The sequence below is a fragment of the Cyrtonyx montezumae genome, unplaced genomic scaffold (genome assembly GCF_038088225.1).
Source record: "Cyrtonyx montezumae isolate F1298 unplaced genomic scaffold, pur_monq_1.0 scaffold_29, whole genome shotgun sequence".
In the NCBI taxonomy this organism is placed as follows: Eukaryota; Metazoa; Chordata; class Aves; order Galliformes; family Odontophoridae; genus Cyrtonyx; species Cyrtonyx montezumae.
In genome coordinates, this window is record NW_027072033.1 from 8,676,845 (window position 1) to 8,685,647 (window position 8,803).

Below are 8,803 nucleotides of genomic sequence, written 5' to 3' on the forward strand. Positions count from 1 at the left end.
ATACTTGTTTGAATGTTGGATAAACTCATTGTGACACAGTGACCTCAAAATGAAGAAGCGCCCTAAAAATTATTAGGACATATGAATTCATTGATGTACAAACAGCATATGTAAATCAAACAGCCTTCTACAGTGTTCAAAAATTAGATTGCTGGACCCTGGTCATTCAAGTTCTGTTTGATTATTGAATTGTTTACTGAGTTGACAAAGATTTTCATCAAATCTTTGTGCACACATGCATGGGTAACAGAGAGAAGCCGTTTCATGAGGCTCAGAGGACCACAAACTCCTGTTATGGCATCACAGACTCAGTCACCAGTGTATAATAGCATTATTTTTCTTTATTCCCTTTTGCACTGGTGGTCCTGCTGTAATTTGTTTTCTCTTCTTGAGTCATTGTCAATGGTGCTATCAGGAAAGGTATAACTGAAACCACTTTAGATATTACTGTCTTGATATGGCCCTAAGATGTTAGTACTGCAAGGCTGTTAATACTGCAAGCTGAATTTCTCGCATTTCATAAGTTCATAAGTTCATAAGTTCATAAGGTTGGAAAGGACCTATAAGATCATCTAGTCCAACCATCCTCCTATCACTATCTCTACCCAACTACTAAATTAAGTCCTTTAGCACCTCATCTAAACGCTTCTTGAACAGCGCTAGGGATGGTGCCTCAACCACCTCCCTAGGCAGGCCATTCCAGTGCCTGACCACTCTTTCAGAAAAGAAATGCTTCCTCAGGTCTAATCTAAATCTTCCCCGGCGCAACTTGTGGCCATTCCCTCTCGTCCTGTCATTACTTATCAGGGAGAAGAGGCCTACCCCCTCCTCACCACAACCCCCCTTCAGGAAGTGGTAGAGTGCAAAAAGAGTTTCATGCTTCTACTTCCCGAGAGAAAATAAATACGGCAGAAAATGTGTGTATAGCTCCAGAATTTCTCCTCAGGCAAGTGGTAATGTTCTGCTGCTCATTCTTCCATGTCTTTTCAAGTTGTCTCTTCTTTTTGCTGTCAGGTTAGCAATCACCAGCAGTTACAGACCTACTGCAATACTGCAGCAGTGAGCAGAGGAGAGCTACTGACATGAATCACAGAACGGTAGGGTCTGGAAGGGATCTCTAGAGCCCATCAAGTCCAACCCCCCTGCCAGAGCAGCTCCTTAACCCAGGTTGCACAGGTAGGCATCCAGGCAAGTCTTGAATATCTCCTGAGAAGGAGACTCCACAGTCTCTCTGTGCAGCCTGTGCCAGTGCTCTGTCACCCTCGCTGTGAAGAAGTTCACATGCACATTTGTGGGGAGCTTCCTATGCTTCAGTGTGTGGCCATTTCCCCTCGTCCTATCACCACACACTGCAGAGGAGTCCAGCCTCATCCCTTTGCCTTCCACTCCTTAGATATTTATAGACATGAATCAGATCCCTTCTGAGTCTTCTTTTTTCAAGGCTGCACAGACCCAGGTCTCTCAGCCTTTCCTCATTAAGGAGGTTTTCCTCACCCTTTTATCATCTTTGTGGCCCTCCACTGGACTCTTTCCAGGAGATCCCTGTCTTTTTTGTACTGGGGAGCCCAGTGATCACCTCTCTCAACCTGCTGGCCACACTGTTCTTAATGCAGGATCCCATTGGCCTTCTTGGCCACCAGGGCACACTGCTGGCTCATGGCCAACCTGTCATCCACCAGGACACCCAGGTCCCTCTCCTTAGAGCTCCTCTCCAGCAGCTCATCCCCAACCTGTACTGATGCATGTTGTGGTTATTCCTCCCTTGGTTCAAGGCTCTTGTTAAACCTCATCTGGTTCCTCTCTGCCCAGCACATGGATAAGTGACAGAACCCACAAAAGAAGGGGACTCTTCTTCAATGCACTGTTATAGCAAGTAAGAATCTCCTTATCATGTACTTCTGTTTGGGTTAACCCAATCTTTGATGATGTGAAGTGTGTTTTTGTATCACAAAGGGATTAAAAACCAGATGCACTGACGTGGTGATAGGCATATTGCTGGGCAGACAGCTTGCACCCCAGACCTCCTCTAGTGATTCAGGAAATCCCCCCAGGAAGATGGTATACAAGGTTCCTGACACCTGCATCTCAGGGATTCATCTTTCTTCTTTTTTTCCCCTGAAAATATGACAGCTTGAGTATATTAAGTAGGGCCAATGTCTAAGACGCACCCATATCAAACCCCTCATGTGGGAGTTGTCTCATTTCCTTAATTTGACACATTTGGAAGTGCAGAGCTACTCCCAGCCCACCAACCTCTTCCAGGTGCTCTCCCATTGTCTGCCCACCCCCATCTCCTACTGCTGGCGAAAGTCATGCCTGTGGCCCCTGGGCTAGTTTCCCATGGGATTTGGCAGTTCAGGCTGCAGCTTCTCCCATCTTGTGGCCTGTGGATGTCTCTAGAAATGGCACTCTACTCACTAGTGATCCAGACCGTTTCTTTTTAGCGCACTGTATGGAAACAGAGTGATTACCTTCAGTGAGGCTGTTCATAAAGTTGCACGTAGACTGGTGTTCAGCTGTGCATACATAAGAAAATACTAAATACTGATAAATCTCCAAGTTGTTCAACACCTCAGCCTGATGGAAGAACTCAGATGTAGGACTTAGGTTTTACTGTGGTTATAAAGTTCAGTGTAAGAAGAAAGTGAATGGGGTGAGCAGCAGCATCTGTTCTATCCACAACAAAAACTGGTGAACACGAGTGGAATCTCAGAACAGCGCGTAAGTTTTCAGTCTTAAATTGTCTTGTAACTAGCCAGGAACTTTTATATGCAAAGAAATACTTCTGCCTTGAGCCATCTGACATAGTTCGTTGAATGTCTAAGTTTAACAAAGTTATTTTTGTTTTCAGGAAATTATAGTTTACAGGATTTAAAACATGAATGCATGAAAGACAGACCTGAGCAAACCAATCCTGTATCTGGAAATGCATAGGTTCATAGGTTGATAGGTTCATAAGGTTGGAAAGGACCTACAAGATCATCTAGTCCAACCATCCTCCTATCACTATCCCTACCCACTGAACTACTAAATCAAATCCCTTTGCACCTCATCTAAACGCTTCTTGAACAGCGCTAGGGATGGTGCCTCAACCACCTCCCTAGGCAGGCCATTCCAGTGCCTGACCACTCTTTCAGAGAAAAAATGTTTCCTCAAGTCTAATCTAAATCTTCCCTGGCACAACTTGTGGCCATTCCCTCTCGTCCTGTCATTATTTATCAGGCAGAAGAGGCCCACCCCCTCCTCACCACAACCTCCCTTCAGGAAGTGGTAGAGTGCAATAAGGTCTCCTCTGCCTCCTCTTCTCCAGACTAAACAATCCCAGCTCCCTCAGCCGCTCCTCATAAGACTTGTGTTCCAGACCCCTCACCAGTTTTGTTGCCCTTCTCTGAACACGCTCCAGGGCCTCAATGTCCTTCTTGTAGTGAGGGGCCCAAAACTGAACACAGTACTTGAGGTGTGGCCAAATGCAGCCATGCAGCAGAAGGTCACTTCTGCCAGTTGCCTTTCTAATAATGTCTGATTGCAGAAGTCAGAATTAGTAGTACTCATGCTCCCAGCTCACTGAAAATTGTATTCCTGTCAGCAGTGAACATTCTCTATTGGTGAATACAGCCTTATTTATATAACTGACATTCTCACAGTTCTATACTGTTTTATTTCCTATACTTGAAAATAAATGTTAAACAACAGCAACAAATCAAATATGAATACTGATTTGTCTTCAAAACGAAGTATTGCTTAGCTCCAAGTCCTGAGCTCTAGACTCCACTGAACTAGATTCTTGGCCCTGCCACCTGCTTCCCTCTAAGACTTTAGATAAAGTGCTTAACTTCTCTGCATCTGTTCCTCCAGCTGCAAAATGAGAATGGTGATGCTTCCCAAGCTCGCTGAAGGGCATTTTGCTAAGCATCTCTGCAGCTAGTGAGGACAAACTGTTCTTGCAAGTGCCAGGTGTTACTCATTGGCATGCTGTGCCCTCAGTGTGGCAGGAGGGATGTATGCAACCCTGTTCAGAAGAGAGACAGCACAGCTTGGTGTCCATGCCGTCAGCCTGATGATGCCAGGGAAGGGTCGTTTTTAATATGTCTTGCAAATGAGCATCACTTTTACGGTATATGCAGTTTGTCTATTTATATGAACATTTTTTTGAGACATGAAACACTGAGGTTGAGGAGTGTTGATGATTGAAAGTGGGGGCTGATGCTGAGATTCTTGTCCTCGGAGAGTCTCACTTAACTCACTTGTTACTTTTCTTTCTCTTTCCTTCCTGAACCTCTTTCCCAAGAGCCATCCTCTACCGATCTTTCTGCTCCTGTATTTCTGCTAAAGCTCTGCCGATCTCTTCTATACAATCAAAGAATGAGTTTCTGTGATTTATGTGATGTTTTATGCCAAGATACTGTAACAGTAATTGATAACATCTGGTTGAATAAATAGGTACTTCTAGATGTGGCCAATTTTTAAGATAAAAATAATGTTGATCTACATTAGGAGTGTTTTATAAAAAAGGATAAGGAAAGCCAGATTGTTTCTTAGGAGCTCAATAAAAGAAACCTGAAAACCACTACCTAAAAGGAACAGACAAATTCTGGAACTTGTTTTTTTTTCCTTTTTCTTGCTTACATAGCTCCACACCAATTATTGATGTTCTTTATGAACAGACAACTTATCTGAGAAGCTGAAGGTCAATGGTACAAACCTAGCTTCTCTACTAAACTAGAGACCAAAAACACAGGGATACAACATTCAGTGCTGCAACAACTTTGTCTTTCTGTAGAAATGCCTATTGGGAATTCGGGGCATGTCCACCACACAGCGTAGGGCTTACCAAGGTGCTTGATGGTGGACAAAGGAGGTAAGTAAGGAAGAGGAAAAAAAATAATTCATCAGAATTATCTACTGCATTTTTTTAATAATCAATGTTTTATTTTGTCCGTGTCTGTTTCCAGCAACTTCTATGTATGGAAGCTTCTGTTAATACCTTCAGTTGGCTTATTTCAGCTCTCTGATGTAATTCCATTTGCATCAAGTTTGCTTTCCTGCTAACAGTGATTTGTAATTTGGTTTCTGACAGCTATTCCAACTACAGCTTTTATGAGACCACGAATTCCTTTCTTTCCAAAGGTGTTTCAGGCATGGAGACAGACAAAGAAACGTTTTATACAAGCTCAGCTACAGTGAACAAACTACTTCTTGCTATAATCAAAAGACAGTTATTTTTGTTCAACAGTATTCAGTTCAATACTTCAAGCATAATTTTTATGTCATAGGTGTCTATAAGGGTTCTCTGTGAGGCTGGCTAAGCAGACACAGGACTTTAGTCTAGACACTGGCTCCACAAAAGTCGGTGCTGTTGTAATTTTAAATGAGTGTAGACTCTGAGGACTGCTAGGAGGGATTCAGTCTAATGTTCGTTGTTTTTGTTTGCCCTTCTATGATGGAGTGATGGCATCAGTGGACAGGGGAAGGGTGACAGATGACATCTACCCGGACTTCTGCAAAGCCTTTGACATGGTCCCTCACCACATCCTTCTCTCTCAATTGGAGAGGTGTGGACTTGAAAGATGGACTGTTCTTCGAATTAAGCTGGTCACACCCAAAGGGTTGTGATCAACAGTTCAGTATCTGTGTGGAAACAACTCATGAGTAGTGTCCGCCAGGGGTCAGTCTTGGGACCGATGCTCTTATATCTTTATCAGTGATATATATGATGGAATCGAGTGCACCCTCAGAAAGTTTGTGAACAACACCAAGCTGAGCAATGCAGTCAGGAAATTGTTGGGAAGGGAAACCATCCAGAGGGACCTGGACAGGATGGAGAAGTAGGCCCATGTAAACCTAAGGAGGTCGACAAGGCCAAGTGCAAGGTGCTGCACTTGGGCTGGGGCAATCCCAGGTATTTAAACAGGCTGGGGAAGAACTGGAGAAAAGCCCTGCAAAGAAGGACTTGGGGGTCCTGGTGGACAAGAAGCAGCACATGAGCCAGCAGTATGCACCTGCAGCCCAGAAGGCCAACTGTGTTCTGGGTTGCATTAAAAAGGGGTGGCCAGCAGGGAGTGGGAGGTGATTGTCTCCCTCTACTCAGCCCTTGTGAGGCCCCATCTGGAGTACTGCATCCAGGCCTGGGGTCCCCAGCACAAGACAGACACAGAGCTCTTGAAATGGGTCCAGAGGAGGGCCACAAGATCATCAGAGGGTTGGAGCATCTCTCCTGTGAGGAAAGGTTGAAGGAACTGGGCTTGTTTAGCTTGGAGAAGACTCTGGGAAGACCTCATTGTGGCCTTTTAGGACTTCGAGTGAGCGTATAAGCAGGAGGGAGAATGACTGTATACACGTGTGGATATTGGTAGGACAAGGGGGAATGGTTTTAAATGAAGACAGGAGTTTTAGGTTAGATATTAGGTGGAAGATCTTCCCTCAGAGGGTGATGACGCACTGGAACAGGTTGCCCAGAGAGGTTGTGGATGCCCCATCCCTGGAGGCATTCAAGTCAAAGCTGGATGTGGCTCTAAGCAGCCTGCTCTAGTGGTTGGCAACTCTGCCCATGGCAGGGGGATTGAAACTACATCCAAGATGATCTTTGAGGTCTCTTTCAACCCAGGCCATCCTATGATTCTTTCTGCTACTTGTTTTCCCATAACAGTGAGGATTTAGCTCTGACTACAGCTGCAGCAATTCAGTTAAAACTTCCATAAAGTCTGCCAGTACTGTGGAAGGACTTGAAACCAGCCTGAAAATGTCCACAGCTGTACCTGAGAGAAATGAAACAAAAAAAAGCAGCATTTGATTAATAAGGGTTGCATGAGAAACCTAGTTAGTGAACAGCTCCTCTAAGTCTTGTCTGATGGCCTAGGGGATTCAAGATTTGCTCATGAATATATGTACAAATACACAAACAGTGCATACTTTAACCTAGGTATTTAATTAGCTAGATAATTGTAACTTTCTGATCTTCTGCTAGGACAAGCTAAATGCACAGATGCTGTGGTTTTGATGAATGTGCTGTAGAAGTGTACAGTGTGAAAAAGCACATTTAACAATTGTTAAAGTGGCTTGTAATCTTCCAGTGTGGTATTTTTCACAAAATCATTGCTATGCGGTTGTGAGCATAAAATTCTCCCCCAAATTTATTCTAGATAGTGCATAACTGCCAAATGTTTACTGTTCTGAAAGTGTTTTCCATGTAAAGTACTCATTTTCCAGCATAGTGGGATGTATGTGATTCAGAAAAGAATTGCAGTACTGCTCTGTATCTCACTGAATCAATTTTAATGATTTTTTTTGCTAAATTATTCCTGCTGTGAGTATCAGAAATTTTGCTATTGCAGGTACAAAATACTACCATTTTACTATAAATAAGTCATAGTCTAGTTAACATATGGCAAGATGACAAGCAAGCAAGACTTAACTATGCATAAAGGGTGTTTGTGTCCCACATGTAGGTGCTAGACTCAAAGAATCATAGAATGGCTTGGATTGGAAGGAACCCTCAAGGATCATCGGGTTCTAACCCCCCTGACACAGACAGGGTTGCCAACTGCTATATCAAGTGCTAGAGCAGGTCCTGTCCAACCTGGCACACCATAGGCTGAAGATGCTGTGGCTGGGCCCACACAGCATGTGTCCCCAGTGCCCACATGCTGACAGATAATGGTCCGTTAGCAGAGGAACTTTTGTTGAGACTCTGGGGGAAAAAGAGAGTCTATATTCTCTGGAAGATAGGACAGGCTACTAGGGGAGACTACAGAGAACTGGACAAGATTTGCAGGCAGGAAGTTAGAAATGCAAAAGCCCAGCTCAAACTTAGACTGGCTACTGCTGTAAAGGAGAACAGAAAATCCTTTAACAAATATATTAACAGCAAGAGAAAAACTAAGGAAAATTTCTCTCCTTTACTTGATACGGCAGGGAATGTAACCACAGAGGATAAGGAAAAGGCTGAGGTTCTCAATGCCTTCTTCACATCTGTCTTTAATAGACAGAGCAGTTATCCACAGGGTATTTTTCACCCTGACCTGGAAGTCTGGAACAGAGCACATAATGCACCCCCTGTGATCCAAGCAGAGAAGGTCAGAGATCTACTCCTCCATCTGAACTGCCACAAGTCCATGGGGCCAGATGGGATCCACCCAAGGGTTCTGAGGGAGCTGGCAGAGGTGATTGCCGAGCCACTTTCTGCCATCTATCAGCATTCCTGGTTATCTGGAGAGGTCCCACAAGATTGGAGGGATTTGGATAGGCTGAATAGCTGGGCTGAGCTCAATGGGATGAGGTTCAATAAGACCAAGTGCCGGGTCTTGCACTTTGGCCACAATAACCCCATGCAATGCTATAGGCTTGGGGCAGAATGGCTTGAAGAATGTAGAGAGGAAAAGGACCTGGGGGTGTTGGTTGATGCTCGGCTTAACATGAGCCGGCAGTGTGCCCAGGTGGCCAAGAAGGCCAACGGCATCCTGGCCTGTATTAGAAATAGTGTAGCCAGCAGGAGCAGGGAGGTGATCATCCCTCTGTACTCAGCTCTGGTGCAGGCGCACCTCGAGTACTGTGTTCAGTTTTGGGCCCCTCACTACAAGAAGGACATTGAGGCCCTGGAGCGTGTTCAGAGAAGGGCAACAAAACTGATGAGGGGTCTGGAGCACAAGTCTTACGAGGAGCGGCTGAGGGAGCTGGGATTGTTTAGTCTGGAGAAGAGGAGGCTCAGAGGAGACCTTATTGCACTCTACCACTTCCTGAAGGGAGGTTGTGGTGAGGAGGGGGTGGGCCTCTTCTCCCTGATAAATTGAGAGGGATTGGAGGATGA